This window comes from Apis mellifera, linkage group LG1 (assembly GCF_003254395.2).
Source record: "Apis mellifera strain DH4 linkage group LG1, Amel_HAv3.1, whole genome shotgun sequence".
Taxonomy (NCBI): domain Eukaryota; kingdom Metazoa; phylum Arthropoda; class Insecta; order Hymenoptera; family Apidae; genus Apis; species Apis mellifera.
Window position 1 is genome coordinate 17,112,915 of NC_037638.1, and position 21,428 is coordinate 17,134,342.

At 35.7% G+C, this 21,428-nt stretch overlaps 1 long non-coding RNA gene across 1 annotated transcript in view; it reads right to left on the reverse strand.

The window, feature by feature from the left end:
* LOC113218641 overlaps nt 1-21,428 on the reverse strand; it is a 95,778-nt gene that overhangs the window by 33,989 nt on the left and 40,361 nt on the right. The window contains exon 2 of the long non-coding RNA XR_003304353.1: nt 7,597-7,688. This is a non-coding gene — a long non-coding RNA (uncharacterized LOC113218641). The remainder of the gene's footprint in view (nt 1-7,596; nt 7,689-21,428) is intronic.

Sequence of the window (21,428 nt, forward strand, 5' to 3'; positions counted from 1 at the left end):
CTCATCAATTAAGTCTTTTGGATGACGATTATAAGAAAAAAAATATATTTTTAACACGTTATAGATTTACATGTGTATGTATATATAATTTTAAATATATCTCATCAAATTTTAGGTAATTTGAGTTAGATAAAACCTCGACGAAATTTATTCACTTCATTTATTCACGTATTAAAACACATTTATTTTGATGAGAAGGAAGAATCAATGTGTTAATTCGAAAAAAAGAGAAAAATCGTTCTCGCCCGATATTTGCATATTCCCTAGTTCCATCTATTTTTTTTTAAACGATGTAAATACTCCCTACTCCATCATAATTCATATTTCCACGGTCGAAAATATGGAAAATGACGCGATTAAAAATCGTTACGCGTTCGTAACAGTAAATTGATATTTGCATGAAATCACCGTGACAAATGATATTAAAATTTCGAAGATGGGAAAGCGTTTAAAAGAGACGCGGTTTAAAAAAATCACCGATGGAATTTTAATCATCCATCTCATCGAGGATCGAAAGTTTTCGAGAAATGTTATAAATGAGAATATTTCACAGAGATCTGAAACAATAAAATTGAAGAATGTACAGAATTTTAATCATCCAAGAGAGAAATTAACAATGTCAATCTTCTAATCGATTTAAAGAGATTGATTCTATCTGAGATTTTCTTTCTTTAAGATTGTGATTTTGAAGATGAACATGAAACAACGCACGGAAATGGAAAGAAGAGAAAATTCGCGATTTGAATAATTATTTCAATTACAATAATAATCTAACTTTGGAAGTATTCAATTTTCCTTTAATAATTTTCTCTCTGTTGATGATTAATCATTATATTCTCTACATTTTTAATTAACAATTTCACATCAGCATATGACAATTTATCAAAGTTTAACAAAGTATTATAATTATGAAGACAAAATAGTATAATCGTGAGCATCGAATGACACGATATTTCATCTTTGCTTTATGGAAATTTTTGGTGAAACACGTTGCCATTTATTCCATGCCTTTTTTGCCGTTCTACATATTACTCGTAAACGGGCATAAATTCGAAGATTCGTGGGTGCATAGGCGAGGCAGAGAATAGGAAGAAGCAGAGATACTGGTCTAAGATGAAATATGAAACGTGTCTTATCTTCGTTGAACAAAAGAGTTTGCTGTAAACGCGGGGACAAATTAAATTTCCTCGAATTCGAGGAAATAAAATTGAATGGAACGAAGCGGCATAAATTCGATCGAAATAACGAGAATCTTGATGAAATTTGAAATATGATCAATCGATGAACTCTACAGGATATTTTGTTGGATTGAAAAATTAGTTTTCAATTTAGAGAAAATTGAATTTAAAAATTATACGATTGTACGTGTCCAATGGATTAAAAAAAAAAAAAAAAAGAAAAAAGAATTCAGGTGATAAAATTTTATTCTACATTTTTTTGCTTATTTTCACATATAACTATCTATCGATAATTCATTTCTCATTCCTCTAATCGAGAAATAATCAAAATTTTTTTCTTGATTTATTCCAAAACGAAGTTTCAAATTAGAAAATTTATATTCTATTTCATCCCATTCAATTTTCGACTTGTTTTTTTCACGTAGAATCATTCTCTGTTCTTCTATCTCTTTTATTATCAAAACATCCTGTGTAATGAAATTTAAGAATAAAAATACCAACGAAAGCGGAATATACCTTGCACTCTATGCACTAATTCGAAAGAAATAATTTTGAAAAAATTGTAAAAATTTATTTATAAACTCTTTGTCGATTCATTGATTCATTAATGTATAGAAGTTCCCGACCATCGTTTCTTAAAGGAATTAAAGATCAACGAAGCAAGCTAGTTTGATGAAAAGAGCTTTAACTTATCAGCTTCTAAAAATTGAATTAAACCGCAATAATTACTCGCTGGAAAATATAATTAAATCGCGTTCCTGACATGGGATCAAGTCGTGCAATAAATCATCTTAATCTGAACAAACACGATGTTATGAAATTTTTATTATTCTGTTACTGTTCATTGAAACTTATTAATCGACATCACTTTTTATTAAACGTCTTTCTAAAAAGCTTCTTAAAAAAAAAAAGAAAAGGAACATTTTTGTAAAATAAAATCAAATTAAATGAACTAATAAAATAAAATTTAAATTCTATTATCAACTTCTTGTCTTACAATGAACCGAGATTAGATATTGATCCAACGATTATATATATTGATTCCAGCGAGTTTGGATTATTAAATTGCAAAGCGAGGAATTAATTAGAAACTCAAAGAACCGAGAAGCTAACACATTTCCACTGCAAATCAATTTCACTTCAAATTCAACAAGGATATCATCAACGGTGAAAACAAATTTATAAGTGGTGGAGATAAAAAGAAGATGAATAACAAGGAGGAAAGAAGATTAGTAGGAAAGATCAACCTAAATCAATCTCTTTCCACGATCAAAAAACTTGGAAAATTACGTCACGTTCCTTTTTTTTAAATAAATTGACAGAGAGAAAATTCTCATCACGGCTGGTGATTTACAGAATAACCAGTGTGCACAAAGATCACCGTCTTGAAGAAAAACTCGATAAATTCGGGCAAAGGAAAGGAAACAAGGCAAAAAGTATTGTGTATACACCAAGAAAACCGTGTATTCCTCCCGTGTATAATTTTTGTATGCGCATATTTCTCCGCCTTTTTTGAAAGGGGATAGAATGCGAGAGAATTTGTATTCCGCGAAGAAAATCGCACCGGTGCGACGGTTTTCGTATTCGTGAGATTTATGAAACGGTTCACGATGCTTTTTATTATAATTGAAGATGCAAATTGCACGACGGTGTCGTGAAAGAAGGAAGAATCTCGATTTTCTTAGCTGGCGTGCTGCAAATAAATTATAATTGCAAGCTAAGTTATACAAAAAGCTTGAGGCGTTGTTCTCGAAGATGAGCAAAGGAATATCCGTATAAATAAATAATTTTACGAAATGTCGAAATATTCGAAATCGCGTTTTTATATTTAATGATTGAAATTTAATTGACAAATAGCCAATAATAATTCCAACAATGTTAATAAATGCAACTAATATATATATATTATAAAATATTGCATAGAAATTCGCAATTATTGTAACCCATATTATCCATATACCGTTTCATTACATGAAGATATACACATGCCACGCAGAAACAAACCAGTTTCGATTCCGCAAAATTCTGCATTATAATATTGTTCAGAAAATGCACCATGCACTTGGCTCGTAAACGAAATCTACCGACATTCAAATTGCATTAAGCAAAATTTCCGAAATAGAGTTTCTGCGTAACATTACTCGAATTCGCAAATTCGCACAACACAGCCAATTAAAATTTTCTCGACGGTGAATGAACAATGAAGCGAAGCTCCTTCCCTTCTGAAAATGTTCTCGGATTGATATCAAATTATCTTATCGAAAAAAAAAAAACGATTCTATCACGTTTTTCTAATATCGTAAAACGGAAGATAAATATCGATTAATAAAATTTCAACGGGAGAAATGCGAGTGAATGAAAATGTGGAATGACGAAAATTTGTACAATAGGATAGGTGGTTTTTAATGGCGAGGAGATCTCTTGCACCCTTCCATTGCTCGAAATAACGAGATCGTGGGGGATGGAAATCACGAGATGACGAGGGGACACGCGAGCCAAGCGTGTTTCCGCACCATTCACCCGATTTCGCGTAAATTACGCCAATATGGGTTTTATTGGATTTTATCGTCCAATGTCTCGTCCGAGATCGATCGTGTTGAAATTAATGCTAAACATGGCTGAAAATTTACCTTCATTATCGATGAGAAATTTTTTTTTTTTGGAATTTCAACGAGGAATTATTAAATTTTTTTGCGAGAAGAAATTTCGCGATAAAAATTTATCATTGTGTTAAATTTAGAGATCTTTTGTGAAGAATTGGAAGAAGAAATTTTGACTTTTTTCCTCGCGTGTAATCAGATTAGAGACATAGTTTCTAATTCTCTTCCATATTTTAATATTCAGGGAAGAATATATTTTTTTTTGAAGAGAAAAAAAGAAGACGGGATAGATGAAAATGAATAACGCACGGATGAATAAGCCTTAAGATGAAATATAAATCTTCCCGCAACCTAATCAACTAATTCAAAACTTTGATAAATTAAAAGAAACTGGTTTGGAATAAAGCAAGAGGAATAAAAAGCACACAGTGAGGAGGAAAAAAATTATTTCTCAAAAAGAATATTGCGCGTAAATTCCAGAATAATCCCTCCGTATTAAAAAAATCCCTCCCCGTTCAAACATTTCATTCGTCATTCTCTCCACCGTTATGAGATACAAAAATCCAAAAATATTTCAATATTTTATGAAATAAAAACGTGAAATATAGAATATAACCGTAAAAATGGAATAAAATATAAACATAAAGTAAGATTAAACGTAAAAGATTTCAGACTTCGGGTAGAAAAAGAATTATTACGCGCGAAGGAAGGAAAATAGAAGAAGAATTTGATGGAACGGTGGAAACCGTTGATCGAAAATACTTACTGGAAGATCACAGATGTTCGAATTCCAAATCTTTTCTTCTCCAAAGAAATTTCTCGCCCTTTTACAACACCAGAACTGGGACACGTTTTCGCACCAAAAAGGGAGCTCTGACGAAAATATTGGAAGCACGCGACCATGGTCAATTCCGGCGTAGAACTAGTTCCACGTATATATTCGACGAGATTTTCTTCTGACTCATGATTTGTTGACAACGAACAGAATCGAGGCACGTCGAATAGAAACATCGAAAAAAGTTTGAAACCAAAACATTAGCGAAGAGGTATGTACGTTTTTCTCATTAAATTTCATTAATCTCCTTTTCTTTTTGGTAAACAAGATGGATAGAATATATGTACCTACAATTCCAAGAAGACACTAAGCTCTAATTCCATTAACAACCTTACTGTATTGTATATTATGAATTATGAATATGTATGAATGAATTAAAAGCTGACAACACAATCTATTTCGTCACCCTTAAATAGTAAAGCTAAGGGAAGAGGTCTTTCTCTCTTAACAAATATTCAAAATTTTGTGATACGATCATGTCATATAGATTCATAAATCTAAAAATTATAGAACAAATAACATATACATGTTTCAAATAATTTTGAATATTACTTGAGACTATCTGACTTCAATGAATATGAATTTCTTTCTTTTTAATTTTCCATCGCGACTCATTAAAACAATACTTATTTATTCAAAATTTTTCATTACAAAATATATATCACAAACGAATAAAGCAAACTACTCAGAGAAACCGTTCACCGATCAAAAAATGTCACTTCAATCCTTGAAACTTTCTCAATTTTCCATCCCTCGTTAAACAATAACGCTTGTTTATGGTCCATCTAATCAAGATTTAATACCTTACCGATCCCAGAATATTAAACATCGGTCGTTCAATCATAAACGAGGGGGAAACGAAAGCGTTTTAATTGCAGGGCGCATCGATCGCCGTGTTTCGAGAGGGCAGGGGAATAGACGGGGCGGAATATCGGCAGGGTAGAAATAATTCAGCTGCGCCGTTTGTCGCCGTGAACAGGGACGAATTAACTGCGACAACGGCTTACAAGTGGAAGTATGGATAAAAAAAAAAAAGAGAGAGAAAAATCACGGGAAAAGCGGAGAGGAAAAGCGTACGTTTCAGTGTTATGCAATAACGGCATAAACAACGGAAGAATAAATTAATCGCGATTTTTCCGTTATTAACCGAAAATACAAGTTTACACCCGTACTTCTATCGATTCGATTTAATGTTAATAATATACAAGGGGTTACGTTGTATCCGGTTTAAACGACAGTTCATCGCAATCAAACGTGGTTAAATATTGACAAGGTTTGATGGGGTGATATCGCAACGATACGACCGTTTACGAAATAATCGCTTGAATGGGAGAGAGAATTTGTATCTATTTTATGCAACGTTTAATGCATTATATCGTAGCAGTTATTTACGATTAATTCGAAAATGGAATGGAACAAAATTCTACGCACACGATATATGGTTTGTAACATTCGTGATATAATTTTTTATAAAATTGGAGTTTTATTTTACATGTATTCGTAATTCGTTCATAATTTTCTAATAATGTTATTCCTTTCTTTTTTCAACTCGAGACGATGAATCGATAAGAAATACGGGTGGAAGCGAAATAAAAATGTCAATTCTGTTAAAATAGTAATTTTAACTTCCGGTATAAATAAATTTAACCACTTAAACGTCGCAACTTTTCCTTTAGAAGCAATCAACAATGTGTTCAATTTAACATAATGGAGCTATCCTTTCGAGCTAATAATTAGCGTTGATATTTTAATGGCTCCATTACCTAGTATGTTACAGCCATATTTGACCCGTTAAATCATACGTACACTCCGAGATCCGAACCAATACAATAATCCCAACCAATAATGAACTAGATCATTGTATCTTGTCTAATATTTAGTCCATTACGTTTTAATTATTATCATTATACAATATATTATACATACTGTAAATATAATTTTTATCAGATCTAGATTATTGGATAATAATTTCACCAACTTAACCAACAAAAATAGAGTTTCGAGAATTTTACTTGTATCTCCCTTTTATTTTATTACTACAATCAATTCACTACGATCCCTGATCAATTATGCAAACGATCATTCATCCTCGATTAATTAAACAATAAAATCCCAATTTCAACCTCTTCACAATCTCCCATTCATAAATGTACAAATAAAACCGAACCATCGACTTCCAATTACCAAAGACATTCGCGATAAACGAACAATCCGTTCCTCGATCTCGACGACCATCCCTCTAATTAGCAAGGATCGGCGGCGATCCTTATCCTAGCACAGGCGTGAACATTCGTTCCGCCGGATAACCGAACGTCGATTTGTTGCTCGCCCCTAAATCCTGATCAATTTAAAATCCCTCCCACCCTTTGCGCGATTCTTACAAAACCGACCAACCCGGATATCGCGTGTTTTATGCAAATCCTTCGGCCACGTGTATTATGCAAATAGAGCTTTGTTTGCGAACAAGGGCCCGTGAATGATGCAACGACACACGATTATTTTGGGGAAAACCGCGTTGTTATCCAAGTATTTACGTTCGAATGTTTTTAACATGCTGTTAACACGAGACAGATATTATTATTAATATTGTTGGTTGACGTTAATGGGGATCAGAGAGTGGTTGGAGTGATAGTATAAAGGCGATTATCAAATTTTTTGGATAAAATATAGCTCGATATAGATATGTATAGATTGTTTCTTTCTTTCTTTCTTTCTGAAAAGGATATTTATGCACATGGACGAGACTGGTTACGAGGCTTATCGTTCGAGGAGATTTTAAGAGTGACATTAATTAGCTGTCTCCATTGACATTTAGTACACTGTCACGTTATGTTTCGTCGCTCGAATGTTGAATAAATTTTCTAATTAAGCGTTTTAAGGGGAAGATAAGATCGAAAGACGTGGAAGATGAATTTTATATACGGAAATTTATCCCGTTATCCCTCACGGATTCTCAAACGCATTGAAAATTATTTTTACATACCTAGTTGATGACGCTTTTACATTATTCCTCGTCTCGAATATTCTCTGTTACCATGACGTTTATATTCCATTATTCCTCTTTTGAAATATTCTCTGAAAAAAAAAAAAATACATATATATATATACATATATTATAACGTAATAAAGAAAAGGATACTCGATTAATCTCGAGTCAAAAATTATTAAAACAACATTTAAAAGTACAATGTAAAATAAAGAAACACATCGTCTCCCAAAATTCCTCTTTTGAAATATTCTTTGAAAAAAAAATACATATATATACATATATTATAACGTAATAAAGATCAAAAAGGATACTCGATTAATCTCGAGTAAAAAATTTTTAAAGAAAGCAACAAAGATTGTTGATAAAAATCAAACGAAACAACATTTGGAAGTGAAATATCAAATAAAGAAACACGTGGCCTCTCAAAATCATTGGAAAATTTCGTGGAAATTTCATCTAGGGAGACAACCACCCTGTTCGACACCCCGAAAATTTACAACGGTATCAACCGCGCGGTCAAAGGGGAAGGTTCAAAAGGACGCGATTAACCTCCATGGAGCAAATATAATTCTTTGCCGCGTTTCGCGCCACTCGCAGGAATAATTCCACGAGTTGTGGGTGTGTTCAGAGACCCATTGTGCGCCGCAATTAACGGCGCAACGCGGGGGAAATGTTGAAGGAATCAGCGGGCAGGACATTTTAAATAATCGCGGATTTGTTCGACTCTCAATTATTAATCCGAATTCAGAATTTTCCCGGCTTCGTTATTTCGGCGGACCGAACTTTCTTTCGAAAGAAGTTGAACCTACGGGAGAAACTTTTTAATAACAGGGACGTGATCGAAGGACTCTGGATCCGGAAGGTCTCGCTTGGCGAAACAAAAGGAGAGAAATCGGGATTGCAGCGTTTGCAGATGTGAAACTTGAAAATTCTCGTCTCGAATTGAAAGAAATGAAACAAAAAAAGGAAAAAGAAAGAAAGAAAAAAGAAAGAAAAACGATAGAGGGAATATTCTTCCACCCTTTCCCCGTTCCTTTCAAATAATTAAAAGGTTTCCTTTAACGCGGCAAATTTAAAATACATCCTCCTTTATATTCGAGTTAAGGCCTTCCACCATCATCTCCTGGAAATTGGGACGAGGAAAATAAAAAGTAGTAGGAGCGGAATAAAGTTCCGGCCGATAAAACTGAAGAAAGGTGGAATAAAAAAAAATCGTCAAAGGTTGCCCCGCAGTCAGGACTGATTGTTCGGTTGTTCGTGAATTAATAACGAGTACCGATTTCGTTAACTACCCATAACGATTTTCCCGTCCCATCCTCGCGTGCCAGAATAAATTTGATTCTCAAACCGTCATTCAAAAGAGAATTCAGTATACCATGCATAAAAATCTTTCTCTCTCTCGAATTCATTCTCAAATTCATCGCTCATAAATATTTCAAATTTATTCTCAAGATATACGCGTGTTTCAATTCATCAACCTGTTTCTTTAAACGACACACATAATTTTCACTCACTCTTCAAAATGGTCGGTCAATTATAATATTCAATCGAGAAGAGAGGCATGCTACGCCTGTTAGAAAATTTTCCATAATTACCCCTCTTACGCTACGCTATAATAACACGTATTCCATATTAGTGCCGCGTTTACCTTAATCATACATCGCTATGTTAAAAACCGCGCCGTGATCACGTATCCCCGGCCGTGTAATCACGGCTGTTTTACAAGAAACAACGTCTCGTCCAGCCAGGGCCAAGGGGATGGTCACGCTCGAATTACAATGAGGCGCAATCACGATCTGTCCAGGTCCCTCTCATTACGAATCAAAGTCTCGACGAGAAGTGGTCAGACTCGAACAGACTTCTATTATGCATCGTGCACACAGACACGACGCGGCGACCACCTAAATCACGTAATTTGCCGCTGACACAACAAATAGGGGACGTCGTGTTATTAATTACCGAGAAAATTGCCTTAACCCACGCGGCGATTATCCCTGGCGCACGGTTAACGAGGCAAGTTACAAGAGCGGGTGAGCATTAATACGTACCTACAAGCCTCCAAGCGTGGAATTTCTCGATTTATGCGGGGTGGATTCTTTCTATTCTTTTTTCGTCGTCGAATTATTATTTCTTTTTTTTTTTTTTTAGGATTTTTGAATGGCCGATAACGAAAGTTGAATGAAAACGTGGATCGATAAAAGTTATTCTGTGACTATTTGCGTATGTTCTATATGGATGGATATGAATCTATGATCTTCGCTATGCGACGTGAAGTGTCTAAGGATCCGTTCGTTATACAGTATGATCCTTAACTAAGAATCCTTTGAATAAATATGGATGCAATGACCTCTGTTACTATGCAATGCGATTCTCAAGAGCCGTACATGTCCCCTCTGCGGTAAAATGTAAAGACAATGATCTTTGACTCCTGTGAAATACGATCCTTAACTGAGAGTGTAAGGTTTCATTCGTACGTCTTCTGAATGAATATGGAGTACAATGGCCTTTATTAATATGCGATCCTTCATTAAAAATCAAAGAGTCCATTTGTGTGCGTGTCCCCTGGACGAGAATGGATGCAGTGATCTTTGTTACGAAGCGATTTAATTAAGAGTGTTGAGAATAATCATTCTTTTCCTTTATTGTTTTTCACCAGATCTCCACGCATTTTATTGCTAGAAATAAATTATAATTTCGCGTGTAAAAGTTTATGTGATTTCGATAAAGAATAATCCGAAGAAGAGAAGGAAATTTGCCGATTTTCTCGTAGAAAATTCTCCAAAGTCGCGGAAATAGAGTTTTGGTGAGATCGACTATGAGGTTTCGAGAGGAAAGAGCAAGAAACTTTCATCTCGTCGATTTTGTTGGATCCCGCTTCTGCGAGGAATAATCCACTTCCGCATATGAGAAATGCCAAAGATGAATACGTTTCCCCCGCGTATCGTCCTATATTGTAAATATACGATTTGTTTGCCCAACTTCTCTATCCTCGGATAGAGAAATTTCAAATTGTTTCCATGAAGACGTTTCGACGCCACCATCGATTGCTTGTCAATTGCACCGAAACCGAAGACTTTCTTCCTCTCTCGAGAGAGAGATTGAACATTCTCGAGAAATGAAATCTCATAGCTCTGTATTTTTTAAATATTATTCATCGATCGAAAAGAGATCCTCAATCTCTACTCATCAAATATATCCTCGATGCAACTTTACAAAATTTAAATAATATCGCGCGAAAAGGATAATTATTCCTCTTCGAAGGAAGAAAAATAATTCGATCGATCTACGTAGGATTCCGTTTTTTCCAAGATCAACCGACGGATGTGTAAATTACACGCGTTTACCTAACATTTTTATCCCTCCTCCTATCCCTTTTCCCACGAAGAGATCGAATCGAGCCAGCATTAAGATATCAAACCACCTTTCATCCAGTCTAAATACACTTATCACCGCACATCTTGCTAAAGAGATTACGAAATCTCTTGAAAGGAACGATTCAATAAATCGCATCCCACGACTCCTCCTCCCCTCCTTCCCCTCAGACGTTTTACATTTTACCCGTCCGTAAACGTGTCTCGTTCTTGAATCGACGACACCTATTCCGCGGGAAACTCGTTCAGCTCGTGACGAAACTCGCGTTTCTCCTTGATTATCCACGTCTTTGAGCAATATCTCGTGTCAACGTGCCGCGCCTTCGAAGTTTAAAGAGAGAGAAGAGAGAGAGAGAGAGAGAGAGAGAGGGTTTTCGATTTTCTAATTCCCTTTTCCAGGGCGGAGGGAGTTGGCTCGGGTCAATATCGATGCCATTGGAATAAATTTTCCTCGGCGGCGGTCCGTTTCGATACCTGGCAGGCGTATCGGTTGAATAATACCAGCGATCCTCGAGGATACGCCGGGCAATTTTGTGCCCGACGTGGAACACGGTTTGTACCACGACGAGGTTCGTGCATATCGAGGTGTGATCGTGGAATCAACGCGTTCGATTAATTTAATTTAATTGTAGAATGCGTGCGTTTAATTGGCCGATCCGTGTTGTTAAAGTGAATTTGGTTGGATATACTTGATAAGGATGGAATGAAATTGGATGGATGATTCGTATATCGAGCAAATAGTTGAAATAAATAATAAGAAAGGAAGTCGAATGAAGTTAAATTTCCTTCTCCATTTTGCTCGCTTAATTAATAATAAAATTTGTACGTGATAAAAATATATTGGAATAATTAAATTATTTTTTTTTCCAGAGAAAGGGATGGAAGCAAATAAAAATAGTTACAATCTGGTTAATTTTGAGACGTATTCCGGATAACGTGCTTCAATTTTTTTCACCAGGATGGGTAAACGAGAATCTGTACAACCCCATCGGGACACGATATTGGTTCCCCTTGATTAAATCGAACCTGTCCTACATGTTACTTCGCGAGGCGAAACAGCCCATGTCGAGTTTCTTATCGAGCAACAATTTCTTACGTTTATCGCGGCTTTCCTGTGCTCGTCTACCGTTAATAATCGCGTATCGTCCACAATCATCTCTATTTTACCGTAAGCCAATGCTCGAGTGCTTTCTCTCTCTTTTTTTTTTTTTTTTTACCTCAATTATCGTGCATGCAAATAGCTAACGGAGTCGTTGGAATTTGTAGCTTGCACGAAACATATTTTTTTATTATTCAGATTATACGTGCCAAATTTTTGTAGGAGTGTAGATAGTATCATCGTTTATTATCATAATGATGCAGATACGTATCTCGTTTCTTTTACAGATTTTTAAATACATTTTCCGATACGACTTACATTTCGAAACGCGATTATATATATATTCATCTAATTGAACTTTCCCCAGATGGATCTTAAGAACTTTTAAAGAATAGATAAAGAAATACGATTCTTACTTATTAAATTTCGTACGAATTTTCACGGCTATTACAAAATATTCGTATGATCCTCACACATGAGAAAATGTACGAAATATTGTTGAGTCCTCTGATCTAATTAAACTATCTATAAATTTCTGGATCTTTTCATCTTCTTATCAAAGCTCAATTTTAATCTCCACGAGATTCCAGAAACGAAAGAAATAACTTTGAAATCTCTCAAACTATGATTCGTCGCTCTAATCTCACGTTTCCATCCGCGCATTTCGGAACACGGATTCGAAACACGTGGCCGATTCTTCCCCTATCTCGCGGAATTTTAAGCAGAGAGGCACGCAAAATGCGCGCACGAACGAATATATTCAGAGAGAGAGAGAGAGAGAGAGAGAGAGAGAGAGAATTACGCGAGAGTCGATAGCCCCTCGTTTGCACGGGAAACGGATTGTTGGATCTGGTGCTCTTCCTTCCGGTTCACGAACGTGGCCGCGATTACCGCGAGATCTCGATCGACCACACGGGAAATGGGAACTCGAACCGATCCGAGTTACGCCGCCTCGTGCTTTTTCCTCCTCGAATCTTTGCGCGCGGAAATTGCTTTTCGTCTCTCCGTTCGTAATTAAGATTACGATCTGATGCACTTGTTTCCACCCCTCCTCTTTTCGAAAAAGGGAAAAAAATATCCTCTTTTATTCTCGGATTCTTCGCTTCTGTTTCAACATACTTCAATGTACGCACACCTTTTTCTCGTTTAATAATTGTACAATATATTATTGGAGATTTATACGTGTTGAGAAGTTGTATTAAAAGTAATTCTGTTTTGTATGGATCATTGCGAATATAAAAATATAAGTATTATTTTCCTTTCTTAAATAATAATTTTCTGCAAGATACAGAAAAAGAAAAGTTTTTATAAAGTATTTAGATTTTAGCATTGTGAAAAATATTTCCAGGTGAAAAATAAATTGCTTCGTGCTACAAAATCACTATGAATTTTCTTTAAAATCAATTTTTTCCAGGGTGAATTTTCCTCGTGCAAGATAACTGCCCAAGATTTTCATGACTGACCTAGGTAAAAGTATGTAGATTTGCAATAAAAAAACGAAGACGGAATTTGAAGATAATGATCCGAATGGATTTTATTTTTTTTTAATTTCTCATTCGAGTTTTGCCCTCGATGAAATGCAAATCAAGCTTCTGCGCATTTATTTATTTTTCACAGAGATGCAAAGTACACATATATATATATATATGTTTTGAATTTTAAAATTTCCCAATTTTTTGACCGAAGCTTGTACATGACGTCAAACAATTCTGATTCCTCTTATTGCGATATCGGGGTAACGGAGAATCGAAATATTTTCAACGAAAGCGAATTATTCCCGAAATCAAAGCGCCGCGGTTGCATCCGGCTTAAAAATATAAATTGAACAACAAAATGTTATGTCAAACCATCCTGTATATCCGGTTGTAAAACGTTGACATTTCGCTGCCCTTTTTCTGATAAAACCCGGCTTTCATCCTGAGCACGCCACGTCGAATTCATAAAATATATTCCGGTATATGTACTTACAATCGTACAAACTCGCATGCATTGTCCTCGGTAAAACTAATTTTGCAGAAATCTGCCAAATGGGAAAATATATATATAAAAAAAAAAATAAATAAAATAAAAAAGAAAGAAAAAAAAATAATATCGTATCGTATATTAAATATCAGGTAAAATATCGTATAAAAATGATGACAAAGGGAAATGGAACGTTAAATCAATTCAATTAAAATTACATCTGAAAGAGACGAGATATATATTTTTATTATAAATTAATTAATAATTTAGTAGTGTCTATTCTTATATTAAAATACGATATTTTTATCAATATTTTCAATGGGATATATCCGTTTCTATATGTCATATAAAATAATTTATAAACGGATAATTAATTCTTACAAATTCAATATTATCAGGATAATTTAATGGAATAAAACTTCCCAATGCATATACAAATCATCGATTTATAAATACATATAATAATTAACATCTATATTTCAGATTCTTTCAAAAAGACAAGTCCACCATCAAGTCCAATTAGAATTCCTCGAACAAAACTCAACAATAATAAACAAACGATAGATTAAGGATAATATTCTAATAAAAACACATACATAATCCATAATCCGACGTAATAAACATTCTTAGAGTTCTCACGGGGTTGCCCTAATCCCGAATGTCGGACACGATCGATTATCGTGTAAACCCCATCGACACCGGCCCCCATCTTCGATAGGATGATTAAAGATCTTCGATTTCCACGCGAATGAGTTACACGATCGCGCGACATTAACCGGCCAAGTTCACTGCTCGCCACCTTCGACCCTTCCCCCCCTGACCACGACAAATTGACTCGTGGATCGATTAATCCCATCCGTCCCGTCCACCTTCCGTGTAAGATCCAACGATTCCAGGAGAAGAGGGGAGAGGGAGGGGGAGCAGGCTTCGGAGTACTACTTCCTCCTCCTGTGTTTCCTCCAGTGATTAAGCAGGGAGAGAAATAAACCTGTCCTCGGTTGCCATTGCGGGATGTAACGGGTCTAGACAAGCTTCCTACTATAGCAGAAGCCACCGTCGTGTGTCCCCAGGGTGTTCTTGCCTCCAGAGAGAGGAGAATACTTGAAGAGAGAGAGAGAGAGAGAGGGGGGACATCGGAGGTTACAGCTGCATAATTCAGGCTAGCTTCCAGCCCAAGTTCACGCGATAATGCACGGTCGTATTCGAGGTCCGGTAATGCTCCGCTGTTTCGACCCGATCGGAATCGTATCGTCGTTCGACTCGAGCGTCTATCTCGAGCGTAATCGCGGATAGAATGGGTATGAGACGTCGGGATGTAGTTGGGCAATCGAGGCGGATTTCGAAGGGAAAAGGAGGGAAGAGGGAAGGGTGGTAACGAGAAGTTCGTACGTGCGGGTCGATCAAGGGGGATAAAATATTTTTGGACGGGTGATATTGATGGTGGTCTCTCGAATCGATGGCCGTGGTGGCAGGTGGTGTAAACTTTTGTTCTATCGCGAGGGATTTCGGGATACCTGCCGGTCTTCTCCCTTTTACAGGGATTTTCGAAACGATTTTAGAGGGAGACAGTTTTTCTATTTTCTATTTTCTATTTCTACGGGAAGAGAAACGAGTGGAACGGAAATTTCAATTTTTCCGAATTCTTTGTTTCAGATCACGAAGATTCGAATACAAAATGTAATTAAAGGGAGTTCATATCGTTATTAATATAATTGGAAAAGATATATGGCAAAAGGATCGGATTGTAATTGATGTGAAAACATCTGTTTTAACCATCTGTTGAAATTGGAAAAGAGATTAAACCCTGACACAGTGCTCTATAATCGATCAAAGATAGATATTGAGCAGAAGTACAACTGCATAATAACTCGAAACGTTAGATCCTTCCCACGACAACACATGCACACGAGATATCCATTCCTGATTAAACGATTCTCCACCCATCCCTTTAGATAAGGTCCAACCAATCTCACCCACGCGTCGAGTTTCAAACATCTTTAACTTTCTTCAAAACTAAGGGAAAGCTGTACTTTTTCCAATTATCCGCCTAACCCTGTGGGAAACGAATGGGAAATTCCAACACCAAAATTCCCGCCCATCGATGCGTGATTGTCACGGGGAACGATAACGAGGGAACGAAAAACGACGGCGATAACGATTCGTTAACGGCGATTCGAAGGCGACGATGACGATGGCTATCGGTTCCCGCTCACGCATGCGGAACACGCGTAGCGGGGCACGTTCCTCCTCATCCATGGACACAGTGTTCCAGGAATATAAAACTAGACGACACCGGCCGACAAATACACGGCCGGATTATCGGGCATCGGCTTAGGATTATCGGCCGTGGACGCGGTAAACCGGCGATTGGGAATTTCCATCGTCGATCAGCCGAGCGTAGGAAATCCGCTCGAATTCTGCTCGTCGAGTAGAAATAAAAATTCCTCGTGTGTTTTATATCTGTTTTACGCGGGGGATTGGATTAGATTTTTTGGATTTGGCGAGATCTTTTTTTTTTTTTTTCGAAGATTCTTTTGGCAAATTATACATTTCTTATTTTATATTCGATTGAAAATTGCGGAGGTTGTAATTGCAACTCGAAGAGAGATTTGATCGCGGTACGTTTGGTTAGCCAGTTCGTTAGCAAGATCAGAAATGGGTTTCTTCTTTGAACTAGGGAGAATTTCGGCTCGCCTTTGTGAGATCGTAGGAATCGACGGTTCTGAGAAGGTTTCGGCATAAATGCCATTTACGGAGCATATAAAGATCGACGAAGGATATTTTTGACCGGTTGTGGTTAACAGTGAAATGGTTGGAACGTGTATTCTGTATATTCTGTACATATTTCGCATAAATGTGTGATAATTGGATCACGAATGTTTATGCAAAATGATTAAAGGAATTTGCCTTATTTTCCAAATATCGTAAATAACGTACTTTGAATATTTAAATTTGGATTAAATGCATAATCCGCAGTTGCATTTACAAATTGGAGACAAAATAATTTGTTAAATTACATAATTTTTGAAATATAGCTTTAATTATGTATATCAACAGATTATTTTTACCGTTTTTAATTAATCAATTCACGTTTCGTAATGAAATATAACGTCGCTATTTTATCATTCATTTCTGCGAAAAATATATCGATCCATAAAACGCGCCAACCACTCAACTTTATCGATCGTAGATTCGCGTAAATACGTAGGGTGTGATGAATATTTTTTTCAACTTTATACCCCACTCACGAGGAGAGAGAGAATGGTAAACTGGATGGAACGCAAATACTCGCTTCGACAATTGTTGATCACGCGCGTGAGAAAATACGTCGCTTGTCAACGAGAATATTTCTAAAAATCCTCTTGAAATTTCGAATTTACTGTTTTCACGACGATACTCCTCAAAGATATACGATTTATTCGCGCACAATAATAAAACGCGTTTCCTTTAAGTAAAAGAAGAAAAACCATCGCGTAGTGCATCTCGATAAAAGACGCAATTTTGTATGAGTGCAATCTTGTCCCCGATTTGTTGTGAAATCGTGATCGAAATATTAAAGTATAATAGAATAAATAACTTTGACATATGCGTCAGTCATCATACATTTTCAAACATCGTTCGAATTTTGATCGTAGTAATTCTTTTTTTTTTTCCAGAACTTTTTTCCAGTCCCTAAAATACAAATCGATAAAAGATCTTTTGACAGGAAGGTTTGGAAGATTTTTAATGGAGGATTAACGGATAAGGATTGTCACGTAAGGGTAACATAAAAAATGGGGAATATACATTTAGAGATTTGATACATTGTAGCGTGGAAATATTTACAAAATAAATACAGAATTGAAAACGAATCTTATCAAATATTTAAATAACATATCGACGTGATATCGAAACGATTGTTTATTTAAACCTGTGAAAATTGAAATGTAAAAAAAAAAAAAAAAAAGAAACGATAATTCCTGCTTTTGTATCATGATCGATTTGCAATTTTTTTTTTCCAATTCTATTTTCAATTCAGAGCTATTTTGGAATGCTCCAATTATATTGTTAATTTCACGTGATATCAGTTACAATGAGTATTTTCATCACAATTTGCTTAAAAACTTGCAACTTAAAATTTATATTTACGATTCATTCACGAAATCCAGAAAAATCCAATTGAAACTAAATTTCAATAAAACATGCGCATGCAACATGGATATCCTTTCTCTGCCAAGTGCGTATCACATCGATGAGAAGATGGTTTTATATGCAAGGCGAAGCCAATTTCTGGCGTTAAGTGGAAAAGCATCGAGATAAACAGTTTTGAAGAGTGGTTGGTTATACGAAAAAGAGGCGAGAAGAAATAGAAGGACTGCGGGACCCCTTTAAAACATCGTACAACCGCATCTTTGTTTGTCTTTGGCGAGGGATCGGACTTCTTCTGGACCCAACGTTGAATCCCTTCCGGGAAACAGTAGTGGAAACCGTCATCAGTTTAAGTATTTACGTTTGTTTCTTCTCGTTTCGGGCTGCAACATGGATAGACACACTCGAGACATGTGTCGTTCTTCTTTAGCCGAGCGATGAATTGCTTCGTTCTTCTGTCTCGCGAAATAGGGGACGAATGGAACGAGGAATTATCAAATTTTTGAAGAAACAAGAAAGGTAACAATCGTGCAGTGATATTTTTATAATTATAGAATCATCACAGAATCTTATATAAATTTTGTTTTCCAGAGATTTGATCGAGTTTTTTGGTGGATGGAGGCAAAAGGAGTGTTGTTCGAAATTCCATTCGATTTTATTTCAACGATTATTTTCTTTCAGCTTAAATTTTCGCGGATTTATTCTTCCTTTGGACGTGGAACGTGTTAGATATTACTTAGCTAATTGTCCAAACAAATTAAATTTTCCGTCATTTAGAGATCTTTATGAATACGTTTCATTTTCACACGGAAACCGTGTCGCGCCTCTCCATTATATTAATACACTTTTGCTGTACTTGCTCCTTCTGTATTTTAGTCTAAATATCTTACTATCTTTCCTCTTTCTTAAAAATCTTTTTAATATTATCACGAAAAATATTATTATCAGTAGAAATGAATGATCGATGAAACGTTTATTCTTCGAAGAATAATCTTGTAACATATGAGAATCTTTATATTTATATATTGGAATTTTAGGAATTAAAAATTGTTTGATACAAGTATAGTACACCATCTTTTTTAGAATTTTATAATCTACATCGCGTTATATTCTAAGAAACGTGAATCCATAAGAAATTTTCTAATCGAATCTCATTAGAAATCGATTCGATCTGATAAGCTTCCAAGACTGGAAGAATTGTGCATTTCTATTTTAATAAATATAAAAAAGAAAAGAACGTCTGAAACGCGTAGTCAAAGGGTTAAACGATGCGTACACGGAATGATAATTAACGAAGCGCTTGTGAGAATTGTGTTTTCGGTGTAAATCCCTCCGACGGTGAATTTTGAACAGCAACTACACGTGTTTGCACCACGTAACGACCCAATTCGGATAATGTAATTACAGTCGGCAACAGTTTAAACGATAGTCTCGATCTAAAGATCACTTTCAATTGAAAGAAATAACTCGAATGAAGAAAAAGATCGAACATTTTCGAAAATATATCTTCTCTAAATCGCCAACTCCAATTTAGATTGCATAAAGATTGTCTAAGATTGAACGTCTCTCGAGAGAGGAGTAGTAACAGTAAATCGAATGGAGGGAGTACCCGTTCTTGTATCCTCAAAGTTTCAAAGTTGTTTGTTAAGGAAATTGATTACGTTCGATACCTAAACAAGGTTTCTCTGACGACTCTGCCGAAGACATAATTTCTCTCGTGGAAATGTCCGCTCTCGTTGAGAACGGGCAACGAGCAAAGCTCGACGACAGGTGGTTACCGTTACGAGGCGAATCATCCAATCGAGAGGAAGAGGGACACTATATGTATATATATATGCAGAAGAGAGAGAGAGAGAGAGAAAGATCACTGGGCTCGTACAGTGACGAATTGTACGTGGAGGCAACTAAGAGGTTGATGCGGTCGAGGAAGAGGCAATAAAGGGATCTGATGGCGTGTAATACCACGGCCGAGGAAAGATTAATTTGTTACTCGTTTGTTATTAATGCCTTCTACCGTGGTGGAGGGGACAGTCATCTCTGCAACGCTTGTCCGTAATTGCGACGAAATTGCTTGGATCAACGATAGGCGTTCCCTTCGTTATATAATAAGACGATGAAGTTTTGAATTTCGATCTCGAAAATTCTCGTATCTATATTTATTATCACAGAAATACAATTCCAATTGATCCATCAAAAAGGATATTACATATTGTCACGATATTTTGATTTGGCTTGCGTTAGAAATTATTAGAAAAAAAGCTAGCATTGTACGAAACTGTTATACGATTCGTATAGGAAGTGACGAGGAAGAGGAGGCGATTAATTCACGAAGAAGGGGTCGGACGAGTTACATTAATTTATTATTCGGTACGATGACCCACGATCGCGATTATGCTCGCTATTAAGCAAGCATAATCTCGTGGGTGAATTCATCGTGTGCGATAACGATTCATCTCCAACGTGGGAAGAGTAGATTTTTTTTTTAGGATTTTTCACGGTGCAAGTGAAACGTGACATTACGTGAAAATTCGCATCCGACTAATGGCGATCCACGCGAGAATAAAATAAATCGCTTTCAACGAGCACCGACCGGCATTTATGCCACTTTGTACACCATGCGATTTTGACGAATCATGGGAACGTTTATGAAATTTGCCACGAGGATGGGTAATTTTTTTTCGTATTTCGACAATTTCTCTTGGAATCTCTCTTTCGCGGGTTTTGTATTTTTTTTTGAGTTTGGCTACGTTTAAATATGTAATTATTCGAGTTTCTTTTTAGTTTGGGGAAAACGTGAAAAATGGATTTTTTTAATTTATTTATTAAAGTGGAGGGTTCCTTTTTCATTTTTGTGAAAAAAAATTGGAACAATGAACGTAATTTTGGAACAAATTAAATTGAAAAATGTGAATAAGGAAATTTGTAAATATTGCTTTGTTCTATTTTCAAAAGTAGAAAAGTGGAACCAATAATTTATTGTAATTAAACGAATGTAAATTATTTTTTACCGCATAATAAGTACATGTAATTTCTCACATGCCTTATGCAAAGATTAAATATTTAAATAAATTAATATTCATATTAACAATTCTTTTAACTGAATTCTTAAAAAACTGTCTGGTTCATTTAACAGATTAATACACGAATTAATTTCGAATGGATCGAGGATGTAATTATCGAAAAATTTACGAGAAGCTGCGTAATAAATCATTTAAAAACATTTAACAATTAACCAAATAACAAACGTTTTTTACGATATACAGAAA